The sequence below is a fragment of the Platalea leucorodia genome (genome assembly GCF_965183815.1).
Source record: "Platalea leucorodia genome assembly, chromosome: Z".
Classification (NCBI taxonomy): Eukaryota; Metazoa; Chordata; class Aves; order Pelecaniformes; family Threskiornithidae; genus Platalea; species Platalea leucorodia.
The window spans coordinates 53,401,076-53,414,536 of NC_138858.1; positions in this window are offsets into that span (position 1 = coordinate 53,401,076).

The window sequence follows — 13,461 nt, forward strand, 5'->3', positions numbered from 1 at the left end:
AGCAGGTTATTATGCTGAAAGTCTAATTTCTGAAACTGAAATTTACGTGATGCTTAAGTAGATAACACCACATGTTTTCATTTGGACACAGAAAAATTACACTTATGATTAGTTTTAAAATTAAAGAATGTGCCAAAATACCAGCTCACTTCAGCTCTGATACACTGCTCTAGTAACACATAAGAATACAGCTCGGAGATATTTTTTTTCAGGTGCATGGGAAGCAATAAGTCTTCCAGCATGATAGTTACATCAAAGAATTTCATCTTTTTGTTGCTGTCTCAAATCTAACAATTTTTAGTTGAACATCATCTTGTATTTTGGAAAGTGATCCATTCTTGAGCTAGCAATTCCAAACGATGGAGAATACAGCTGATTGGGAAAAAAAGAAAAAAAGCTCTTTCCCTTAGAAGAAATCTCAAATGCAATATCTGAGTTCAGATTTTTTCAGTTGAGATTGCAAATTGAAAGTCTGAAATTACTATATAAGAAGAAAGCTGTTTCAAACCGGTCTTAAAGACAAGAGCATGGGGGTTGATGTTAAGCACCGAATCATTATCTGATAGTATATTTTATGACAAAATAAAAATAGTATTAGACCTATCCTTGAGGACAGTTCAAATTTGGGGAAAAAGAATGAACATGTTTTCCAAAGAGGTTTCCCATAAAAATCTCTGTATAAAAGAAAGGTATCCCTGAAAAAAAGAAATGTTCTCTGTTAAAAAAATCCCTTGGTAAGATGTTTCAGTAGTTAATTATTCTCATTGATAATTTGCATCTTAATTGAATTTGTTTGTCACCAACTGCCAGGCAATCTTTAATCTCTTTGCTTTAGAGTCAGGGAACCTCTTCTATCAGATCCTGTGTGTGCTGTTTCAGATTATAATAAAGTCATATCTAAGCCTCTCTTGTTTTAGCAACCACAGTTCTAAATCCAGCCTTTTACCAGCAAAAAAAAAAAGGTCAAATAATTTTTAAAGGAGATTAAATGTGGGCTTGAGTATTTTTATTCAAGGAATTATCAAACAATTCACTGGGGGTTTTTTTGGCACCATATCCCTAGTGTCTGTAGGTGATTGTCTTGCGCTTTTAAAATAGCACTTCTCTATATGTAATAATGCAATTCATAATCTGCACTTAAAATATGTGTTTACGCAGTCACCAGAATGATGGTACTGTGCTTAGAAGATGAACTAAACCTTTCATTATCCTTAATAAAATAAGACTCAGTTTAAAGATGTATTGTGATCTCTCACTACCCTTTAGAAGAAAACAAAATAAAAGAATTATTTAATTTTTAAAAATAAGTTCAACAGGGAAAAACATGTTCAGCAAAGAAACAGCTCTTATCTTCTTTAAACAGCTCAAATTCTTAACATACTGCTATTAGTATCTGTAGATTTCTTTTTCTGATGTTTCTCCTTGTCCTTTAAATATCAAAGCTGTCTCCTTTAAGTGCTATTTCAAACTGGGTATCAGATAATCTTTGCTTCTTGTGACTCACGAGTTAGGAAAAAAAATATTACTGTAACATGTAATCAAAGCACTTCTAGTTTATTTTTGTTTTTAACTCCTGTTTCAAACTGGGACTATAGAGGAGATAAAAAGTAGAACTCCTAATTTCCATCTTCCCCTTTTCCCAGAGTAACATGATCATGGTTTCTGTTTCAGTTGTTGTCAGATGGAAGTGAATCTAATGGTTATGAAGGAGCTGTGGTCTTAAAAGCCCTGGAGAATTTACTAGTGCACAACCAAAAGTAGTATAGCATGGTTTTGGAGAACAGGGTTCTACACATGTCCTAAATATGACCTTTTAGGCTTGTGGGAATCACTGAGAGACATCCTGCTGCAGCATCATTTCTATACTGGCAGTACATTACTGAACTGTTTGAGTGCCTGGGATAGCAGAATATTTTTGCTTTGCTTGTGTGTGCAGCTTTGCCTCACTTACTAAACTGTCTTTATTTTGAAACACAAGTTTTCTTGCTTTTGCTCTTCTGATTCTCTCCTCCATCTCACTGCAGGGGGCGGGGGGTGGGGTTGGATAAGAGAGAACAGTTGGTGAATGCTTGGTTACTGATTGAGGCCAACCCACCACAGTATTGAATGCACATGATGACAGAGTTCATTGAGACATCTTAACCATCCTCTGGCACTGCAGGTGGCCTTACCATGGTCTGTAACTTCAAACAAGAAGTGAAGTTCACTAATAACTCAGTTTTCATAGCATAAGCTCTCTCTGTACAGAATGCTGAGATTTGGCCATGCCAGATTCCTGGCACTCAACCGCTCAGGCATGTAGACATAGCAAATAGCCCTGCACTAAGTCCTGAGCAGGCTCATCTCTGAATCATGCTATTTGCATAAAGCTAGCCAAATCTGCATAACCAAACAGTGTGGAGTGGCTTAATCTATGACAGGGTAATCACAAATTTAATTTGCCAGGAAATCAGAATGTGAACCTCTGTGGAGGACACTATGGTGTGGAAGAGAGTTTGGTCTGCAACAATGACAAGAAAATTTGTATTGCCAAATGTACACAGGAAAGCTGAGGTACATATAAGAGAAATAACTCACTGCAGAGTGTAAAAAAGCCCAACGACAATGCTAGGAGAACCCCGGTGCCATAAATATCAGAGCATACCAAGCACGCTGCTTTCCAAAGATATTTGCTACTGCCTTATGTTACCTCACTGTCTTGCTGAAATTCAGTTTGCCCCTTGAGGCTTAGAAAGCACTTGCCAATGATAAGGCAGTCTGGGTGCTGAGAGCATAGCCTCTCACTGTAACAGTCCTCAGAGAAACACTAAGAACCAAAATCCCATTTCCTTCCCTTTGGCCATCTCTGTTACATGCCTTCCCCCCTCATGCCCTCTTTGGTTGCTGGAAGATGTGATTTTGTATATCAGCCTACGGTTCTGATCTGAATTCTCTCAGTGCCAGGAGGCACACAAGGCGCGAACATCGTTCTTCCACTTCGATTGGTCTGTGGCTGCGTGCCGTGCCGCTTCCCAAGAGTTCCAGCCTGCACCATTCCTCTCAACCTCCACCATCCGACGCCAGGTCGTTTTTGGGCGACCCCACTTTCTTCTTCCCTCTGGACACCCAAGGGCCACAGCGCAGTCTTCTGTTGGTTTTTTCCTCAGGACATGACTGATCCAGTTCCATCTCTTCCTCTTCACTTCATTACCGATTTTCTCCATCCCTGCCATTTCGGTTTTTTTGAAAGTTGATGCTCGTCGTTTCTGCAACTTTTTTTTTTTTTTTTTTCCCGGGAGGAGGTAGTTGGCCTCCTGCCCAGCCCTCATGACTTGGAGGGCCAGTGGTTTTTCTGTCAGGGTGGCCTTCCCTTAGGCTGCGTTGGTTCGCGGCACCTTCTTCAATTTTATCTGGTGCACCCTCCAAAGAGGGATCCCCTATCCACCACCCAGGGGACGCGCCTTCTAGCCGTGCAGCCCCAGCTGAAGGTCAGCCTACGGTTGCTTTGCTGAATTTGCAAATTCCTGGGTTTGTTTGTTGTTTTTTTTTTTTTTTTTTTTTTTCCCCTGTCTCATTTGATTTATAACTTTGGAACATTTGAAGGCTTGCAGCCTGTTTATGGAGGAGTCTGAACACATCTCTGCTGTCCCTCCCTTACTTCTCTTAAGGAGAGTTCATGGTAAGACTGCAATGCTTGCTGCCTCTGAGAGTGTCTCCAGTCCTGGAAATGCACTTGTCCTTTCCCAAGAAATGACTCAGTATGGGTAATAGATCAGATTCTGTCCTTTCTTTGCTTTATGCCTAAAAGACTTGCTCAGCTGCTGAAGTACTGTATAAAAGGTGTTGGTCTATAAATTTTTTCCTAGGAGCTAAACCATTCTGATACATAAAAGATGTGGACCATGGTATGAGGGATGTCCAGGCAGACAAGTCATCAACATAACTCAGCATTTGACTATTTTCTTTTCATATTCTTCAGGCCTACAACAAACAGCACATAGACAGAAGCTATGTTTCCCCTAGCGGGTAAGGGGAAATCTACCTTATTTGAGTGAAGAAACTTTTATTGTCCCTGTCACACCAAAATGTGACACAAGTCAGACTGCAGCTGTTTTCTCTAATATTTCATCTTTGAGTGAGCCAGAGGGAAAAAAATGTGCCTCCTACTTATAAGAGGCTGGATCAGTTTTGCAGTATTGTACGTGGTCGTGGCAGAGAGATGGCCAGTTTCTGAGGCGAAACCCCTTTGAGTTTCCTCACAATATTTCTTCAGGAGCAAGCTCTGGAACAGACTCTTCTTGTGGTTACAGCACAATAACACAGCATACTGTCCCATAGGTAATCTAAGCCATGCTGCCTGCTTGTGAGCCACGGATCTTAATAAGTAAGTCCTATGAAAATGCTGTGGTAAATTCCTTGCAAAGAATTTCTTAACCATCTTCTACATAAACACGCTTTGAACCTTCTGTGGACACTTCCATGTGAGATATCTAATGCGATGCTTTATGAGTCACCTGTGCCCTGGAAGACATAGTGCATAAGACAGTAAATAATCAGTGGTCAATGGAAACCCCTAACAGAGAAGAAAATAATTAATGTCTTGTATATTCATGGCAGGGCAAAGAAGAATAGAGCCAGAGACTGACCAAATGACTGGAAGTTGATGGGAGCTTTGCAGTTTGTGAAGTCACTTTGGGTTTTGTGTGGTTTTTTTTTTTTCTTCTTTCTACCCTTGTGGTTTATTATTTTTTATTATTATCATAGAATCATAGAATCACAGAATCATTAAGGTTGGAAAAGACCCTTAAGATCATCAAGTCCAACCGTTAGCCTAACACTGCCAAGTCCACCACTAAACCATGTCCTTATGTATTATTTTTATTAAATCAACAGGAATTATATTTGCCTATTCATCTTTCTGGATCGGGTTGTGTCGCGGATGGAGTGAGAGTGCACTTGTAAGAGCAATATGTTTATTGATAACAAGGTTTGATAATAAATGAGACAGTGGTTTAATGAGATTTGATGGCAAGATACACTTGATTATTTTCTGCATAGGGGACAGGGTCAGACAAGACAGTCAGGGAGACCCTCCCGCTGAGTCATGATGTTCAGAGAGGACCCCCTTGCTTTCTAAACTCCTTCTCAAAGAGGAATCTAGGTGCGGCTGGATCCAATCCTAGTCCCAGACTTGGTCAATGGTTTATGTCTAAAGGATTATATATGCGCAATCAATCCTTTATATCACTTAGCTAAGATTTCAAGGTTTAGCATGCTATTAGTCACTTACCAAGGATCTGTTGTGGCAAGGAATCTCTCAACCTCGAGGAGTAACCTTGAGAGGCGTCCCTACTCAAGGGAAGACCCTGGTGTGCAGCCTGCTTCCGTGCAGGAGAGCTCAAAAGGCTCTTGGGCTGCTCACTATTTATGGGGGTAAGACGATTGACTCAGTCATATTTACATACTGACTGCATGTGCTAGTTTCTTCCAAATTTGGCTTGAGTTGGACATTGACCAGCACTGTGGTTAGGTAGACACATTGCCATAAATTAGCCCTTGGCTGTTCTGTTGTTGTCTGTCTCCCCCAAATCCACTTTGAGCTGGATGCATCCATCACAACTGCCACTGGTGATTCTTGCTTGAGCAGGGTTATAGGAAAAGGTCAAGCGAGGGCAGGGCAGGAGGGTATAGGGGGAGCACACCACCACGAGTTGGCAAAACATCCCTTCTTGAATATGAGACAGAAATGAAGACAAGGAAAACTTTCCTCATGAGAAGAGACACACATTCATAACCAAAAAATTCAATTACTGACACAGTTTTCAAGCAGATCTTAAAAAATGAATTCTGTTGCTGCTCAAGCGGGATTTATCTAATTCTCCTCTTTCTACTGAAAAAGAAATACAGCAAATATTACCAATTCCCTCCTCCCCCCAAAAGGTGGTGGTGGTGGCTTAAAATAAAATACTGAGTGTATAAGCCAGGCATAATTTGGTGAAGTCAGGGTCATGAAAATTAACCACTGTTCCCCACTTAGCTGTTTTGAGCCAATTTTACTATGTGTGTTTACAAACCATGAATGGAAAAAAAACCCCTCATTTTTGTAGAGCAGGAACATGTTACATTGACGTTAAGCTGAAGAAGAGGGAAGAGAAAGGCCGGTTAGACTGGCTGAGCTTGTTTTGGGATTGCACTCAGTGGTTCTTCATGCAACAGTTTATAGGTAAAGATGCTCTGTGAAATCAGCATGTCACAGCACTATGAAATACTATAGCTGGCTGCCAGAATGGAAACAGGACCTGCGCTTTTGGTTTGCTGTGATTGTGATGGTGGGAGGGAAATCAGTTTTAGTTTGTTTTGTTTTTTCCCTCCCCATAACTGGGAATGTTTTCTAATTCAAGTGTAGATTTCACAGGAAGGACTGACAGCTAAAAATCCCACCTACATCCCACATATACTCTTACTGCCCATTTGCCTTAGGAAACCTGTGCACTTTGTGTTTCTAAGATGCAATAAACACCAATATGCTGCCATTAGCTAATTTCCAGGGCCTACCATTTGAAAAACAACTGTGTAGAATGCTAATTTCACTGTTTCTACTCCAGTTCTTTATTTCTGCACATCTGTGTGTGAGAAAAACATCAGCTGTATTTAGAAATTAAGCTTTTCAGAATGGCAGTGCCTTGAAGGTAGACCACAATGTCCTCAATACTAATGCCATGTAAAACATAAGTCTCACGCCTGAAAAGAAGTAAAGAAACTAGTTCTTGTGGTAGAGCAGCAGCCTAAGGGACCGTTTCGGAAATACAATGATAAACAAAATATGCTGGTCCATTGACATTCACACCTTCCATCCTTGTTTTTCAACTTTTTGTTCAACATTTGGGCAGAGCCTTGCACTTCCAGGTTCTCAGCCAGGAACACGGGTCCTACAGACTACTGGCAAACAAAACAATGTTTTAGTGTAGGACAAGGCTCTAAGGCTTTGTGACACATATTATTAAAATATGAATAGCTCTTCTGCTTTGGACTGGTTTTTGGTGCTGGAGGATGAAGGCAACACACTGAATGCTTGTGCTGAAAATCAGCCCTCCGGCTGAATACTGCATCTCTTGCTCCCACCCAAATCCATGCACAGCACAATTTCTACCACCCCTAACCTTCCTTTTGGACACTCTCATCGAGGGTCCACCTGAGCCCAAGTTCCTCACTAAGAAGTGTAATTCATTAAAGAGGTGTACTATCCTGCACTGGTTACTGAAACTGTGAGTCAACCTCTAACACCAGCACACAGTGTGCTAACAGCACAGATACAATACACTGAGCAAGGGCTGAAACTGGGCCAGCAACAAGTGGTACTGGTATGGCAAACAGAAGAAAGTGATTTGCATGTTGTTAACTACAGAAGAGATCAAGAGTAGTTTAGGAATCCTCATAAATTTAAGCAAGGGTCTTGTTAGCAGTCTGGCTTGGGGAATGTGAAGTGCTCTGTGAAATAATTTGTCTGACTTCTCATGCAGATTTTTCAGTCCTCAGTTTACTTCATATACACAGCTTAAGATGTTTTTCAGGCATGATTACCACAGAGCTAGTTTGGGGCAGCACCAGTCTTCAGTGCAGGCCTGTCCTATATATTATATTTCATTTGGAGACATTTCTTTTTTTTGGCAGTTAGAATTGGATAAACTATGTTTTCTTCCTAACTCTGTCACTGATACACCATGTAATTTCAGTCAAGTTCTTAGTATTTTATTTCTGTAGGCTGTAAGCCAGTCTTTTAATGTAATGTTTGGGGGTGGGAGGTGTTAAGGTTTCATGAGGATCTTCAGCTTTTGAGTATCCTCACAGGATTGATGAAGTTTAAAATGTGTTTTAGACTACAGGTTGTAAAATCCTAAGCAACAAGAGGAGTAAAGTCCCTTTCTATCCTGCAGCTGAGATTTTCTGTAAGCTTTCTTTTCTGCTATTGATCTGTTTGATGGGCAAATTTCATTTTAGATTAAGAGAAAAACAAAAATCCTCCACCACCCTCAAGAATCTTGTTGGAGCTTCTAACCCTTCTGCATACTTTTTTTTTGCTGCATTAAAAAAAAAAAAAGTTCATGCAAAAACTGGCCAAGAGATACAGCTCAGTTGATGGACATCTTTAAGCTCCTACTGGCAAAATTCCCAAGCCTGCAAGGGACCACGTTACTGTGTGTCATCCTCTGGATCATGGTAAACTGGTTTTACTCTGGTGTGCTGGAGAAGCCTCGTGTGTCAGATTAGCCTAAGGGCTGTGATGCTTGAAAGAGGGCAAGAAAAAAAATCAGCTGCCTAAAGAGGCTTGCTACAGGTTTGGAGCACTTAGAAGCATAATTTTGGTTGTAACTAACTGACATTGCAAGATTTTCTCCATCTTAAAAAGTTTTTTGTTTAGGAATTTGTGTTCTGCAGAAGCCTGTGTCAGATGTGAAAAAATGTAGTTAGCTGGGGTAAAAAGTGATTTTGGCTTAAAGACATCTTTCCATCTTTGGAAGACTAGGTACATACAGCTTGAAAATGATGCAGGAGTTCACATTAACCTGGGTAAATTAGAGTTCACTGTGAGAAAAAGCATGCTGTAAATTCTGCATTCTCTTTTAATACTATTAATTTATTCTGAGTACAAAAGTTTGGTTGAAGCTATGAGAAAGTTTATAAATAGGCATTACAATTCCCTCAAGGGTTAAATTTAAAAAAAGCATGAATGTGTATTTATGATATATATGTATATTTGGTAATAGATATATCTATACTTACATTCCCAAGTCTTCTCTGTTTTTGTCCCCTTGTTTGTTCTTCATCCTTGAAACCATCATCTGGGAAACTGAAAAGAGATTTTTTTGAATTAAAATCATACAGATCTCTAACAATATATTTGTACCCTCAAAAAATTCCATACTTTCCAAGGTTTCATGTACTAACATTGAAAATTTACATCTTGTGATTTAGAGTTGCAGCTATCTTGACTGATTTTTTCACACTGTGTACACAGGAAGCATATACATTTCTTATTTAATAAATATGGTTTTAAAAGCATTCCAAAAGATATTGCTGTCATACCACAATATACTTTGGGAGGATAATGAAGTATTCTACCAATTTTTTTTATTTATCAAGATCTAACAGCATCACAAAAGCTGTGTATTACATATTTCTACATGGAGAGAAGTGGGCCAACTTGAGCTAAGCCAATGCCAGTTATTTTAATTATATAAATTCCAATGTTACTTCTGTTTTTACACATATATGTAAAAAATAAAGAAATAAAATACAGTCAAAAATAACTATTTATTTTTTTATAACTATTTAGATATTCACCTCAATATGGCTTCACCTGCATGCTGTGATTCTTGTGAGAAGAAAATTTACCAGAGTTTATCCCCACCTGTGTTGTTGAAAACCTCCTAGACCTGTAAAATTGAATTTGAAATTTCACAAGAAAAGGCTGCCTTGCAACACTGCATCACTTTCATTTTGGTTGTAGCTGAAAAATCCAAGATCCCCTTATGAACCAGTTAACTCAGTGCACGCTATCACTTGAATAGGAAATCCTTCCTTCACATTGACTATCCCTTGCCCATTCTTGCCACAGGCACAGCAAGACTCCACTGAACTTGCCTTTTGTTATGCACTGTTGCACTTACCCAACAAAGGCATCACAGCCATTATATTAGCTGAATCATTGCTTGGCTTGATATTAGCATGGACATGTCTCCTTAAGCAGGTGCTGACAGACCTGAACTTATTCTGCCTGCTTTCCTTCCTGCCTGGGTGAAAGCCAGGTCCAGTCCAGAAACTATATCACTAATTTTTTTCTGTAGATAATAGACATTACTTGCAGGTTTTGGCAGTAAAAGTTGTTATCGTAGAGTCGAAACATTTTCCAACAGCGGACAAAAACAATTGTCACATGGATGTGTCTTCTGAGCTTAAACTACTAACACACGACAGAGGTGCTTTCAATGCCAGGAATTGCTAACAACCAGTCTGATGCTCAACAGCTCCTGCAGTTTCTCTCAGTGTGTGTAATACATAAACTATAGTGAAAAGCCTATTAGGTTAAGCTTTCTTCAAAGCTGTGTGATATCAAAAAGTGTAGTAAAAGCTGGTAGGGTTTTGTGGTTTTGAACTCCTAATAGATAGTCTCTCTTTCTTATCACCTCCCACTCACCCAAAAGAATGTAGGCATCCTCACAGGGCAGTCTAGTTTTCTCTTAAAAAGCCAAAACAAGCCCTATTGTTATTATTGTTGTTATTATTATTATTATTATTAAGAGAGAAAACTCTTTCTCTCACGTTTTGGGTTCTCGCTTCCCACTGAAAACATTTCCCCCTTCTCATTTTATTTAGTTGGTTTCCCTGCCTCTGTACTTGTTGCTTCTTTGGCTCGTTCCCTTGGTTCCCACCACACTGTCACAACCAGCCATGTTTCGTAGCTCTGCCTTATGGACATAACTCTGAGAAGCATATTTTGTTTTGCAGATGGCACGTACACTACTATAAAAAAAAAAAAAAAAATGTTTGTGGTGTGTAGGTGTAAAAAGAAGCCATTAGATGGTGTGGAAACGGATCATAAATGAGTCCTTGACTGATGTGCTGGCTGTCTCCTGAGCCAGCTGGACAGGTAGTGAGGGGAGGCAGTGCAAGGGCATGCAGTTGCTAAACGCAAGCCCCAGTGACAGTCTTGTCTTTTATTTTATTTAGATCTTTTCTCTCTTATTTTACTCAGTTGCTTTTTCTTTCTGTCCCACTGGAAAATAGTACAAAATGCAAACCAGAAGGGAAATAGCTCATTCCTTTATTTGAATAACCACAGCATACATTAAATATTTAATTAAATGAGTACTTTTTGTTATGTCTGAAAGTAAGTGGACAAGCTGGTAGTTTTTAACCAGCTTGAAATGAAGGTTACAGTTATCCCTGACTCCAGGAATCCCACTTTCTGAAAACATTTAAAAATATTATCTACTTATACTCAATATCTCAAAGACGTCTTGGATTCTGCCCCTTCTACAGTTTGTACATTGAGTAGTTCTATGCATGACAGCTGTGCAGTAGAAATCATGCATCTCTGAGTTTATTTAAACCTACTGGCCTGTTGCTGTCACACAATGCCTGCTCATGCTACAGAGGAAAAAACCAAAAACATGCACATTTGTGTAAAATTCAAGCACTATGATGAGGTGCACATTGTGTAAAGCAATACATCTTAATTCACACATGCATGAGATGAAATACAGATCTCTCTTGTCAACTCTTCATTACTTGAGGTAAAGAAGGAGTGTTAGAGACACCAAGCTTTTTCTTAACCCAAAATAAGGAAGGTATTTCACTATTCAGTACAGGATAAAATCCTCCTCTCTGCCTTGACTCTGTTTTGGTCCAGTCATATTTATCAGCAGCAGTTCAGCTGGAGATGATTCTGCAATGCGTATTTCCCAGAGGAGATTTATGACCCCAAGTGTGGTGCATTATTAGAGATGGGCACATGCAAACACTCTGCCCTATACAAAACAAGCATCATAAGAAATTCACAGGACCTTGAGGCCAAGAATGCATGTTGAGTCAGTTAAGGTTTGTGCTGGAGCTAATAAGCTCAGCTGGACCTGAGCTACAGAGTTAGCTTGGAATTTTTGGCAAACTAGGTGCATGAAAAATTGCTGCTTTCCCTTTTTGTCCGCACTCAGGATGGTGTTTTCCCTGTGTGGGAGGCAGGGGCTCCTGGCCAATGCTGGCTTTCAAAACAGACTCCGTTTTCCCTCTACAGGCCCCTGCTTTGAGGTATCCCATGTTATGACCCTGACTGGCCTGTCCTTGTGTTCTGTATTCTGGTTTGTGTGTTGCTGAGCTGCCTCCACAAGGAACCACCAGGGTGGTTTTGCAGCCGCTCCTGGTTCTGTGTGGAGCCAGTGTGGTTCCAGCAAGGTTTATTAGTTCTGGCTCTGCTCCATGGGAAAGCAGCCAGACAATTCCAAAAATGCAGATAACACTGAAGAGAAGACAGCAGCACTAGTGTGGTGCTGAACCTCCAGCCTTCTTCAATTTCTCTGACACAAATCCACAGCTTGACAAGCAATCACTGAGAGTGAAGGGCTGACCAAAATATTCACGCTATCCTTCTACATATAGCTGTTTACAGGGTTTCAGAGGAAAGGAAATTAAATCCCAGAATGTCCATCCGAATACAGCTATCCAATCAAATACAATTGTACCACTTGAGTATCTCAAGTGACCGGATAAAGCTCTTAAGCATCTGATATTTCATTGCACTGCTGCCTTACAGAAAAGTGGTGTGAGTTAAGCTGGTTTGGACTTCTGTCAAAAATCAGGAGGAGGGAGGCAGATTCTATAACTCAGATGGACCAAGGACATATTAGAAGGTGAGCCTAAGTCTCCTGAAATGTGTAAGTGTCCTCCCTATCCCTGCGAATAAAAAAATCACCTTGTTTCCTCATTCTCTGGCCTGCTTATTATGCATTTATAGAAATAAAAAAGGTTCAACAGGAAAGGTGGCAGAAGCTGGGCCTCAGGCAAACCCATAATGCTAGTAACAACAATTTTTTGCTTCAGCTGCATTAATGACAGGTGTTCAAACATATTTGAACATAGATTCTCTCAGATGCACACTCAATATGTAGTTATCTGTCTTCTGTTGGCCACTGTGGCTGGGAAAGTGACTATCATCTCATCTGTCTCCCTTGTTTAAACATGGACAGTTTTTGGTTTGAGTACACTGCAAAACAGAAAAAAAAATGGTTAAATCTGAAATATTTTTAGAAAGAAGTACAATTTCTATCTCAGCTGTAATTACACTTTTTTTCTTCTTTCCCTGCCTACAATGGAAAGTAAAGAAAGAGAGAAGATTTTCTAAGTCCTTAATTTTAAATCTGGAAGGGACCATCACAAGTGCCCAATATGATATACAGGACAGTTTCTCCTGCACAAGCTGTCTCCAACCTTCCATAAAAAAAAAAGACTCTAGTGTTGATGAGCTTCCCTCCTCTGGAAAGCTATTCCAGTGTTTGGTTAAATAACATTTAATCAGTCTGTTTCCTTAAAATGTGTTTTCAGTGTCTATTTATTTATTACTTCCATGTTTTTAATGATCTCACATAAAGATAAATTTCTCATGAATAAGTGATTGTCAGAGATTTAAGAGGCTAGCTACTTTTTCATGCTGAAGGCGCACAATAAATCATCCAAGTTTTCTAAGATGTCAGGCAGGAATATCATCCTGTTTTCACTGTAACAGCCTACTTTCATGAAAGGGCTTAGAAAGAGTTCTTTGGTGCCAGGCACTTTGTTTGATGTTGCCTGCACAACACCCTATGGTTTGTGTGCTTTGAAAGCTTTGATTATGAGTCCCTGGGCATGGTGTCAGTGTCACAAGTGATGCTTGGATGGGTCTAGTCCCCTTCCAGTGCTCTTACATTCACCTCACATTACTGGGGCCATGCA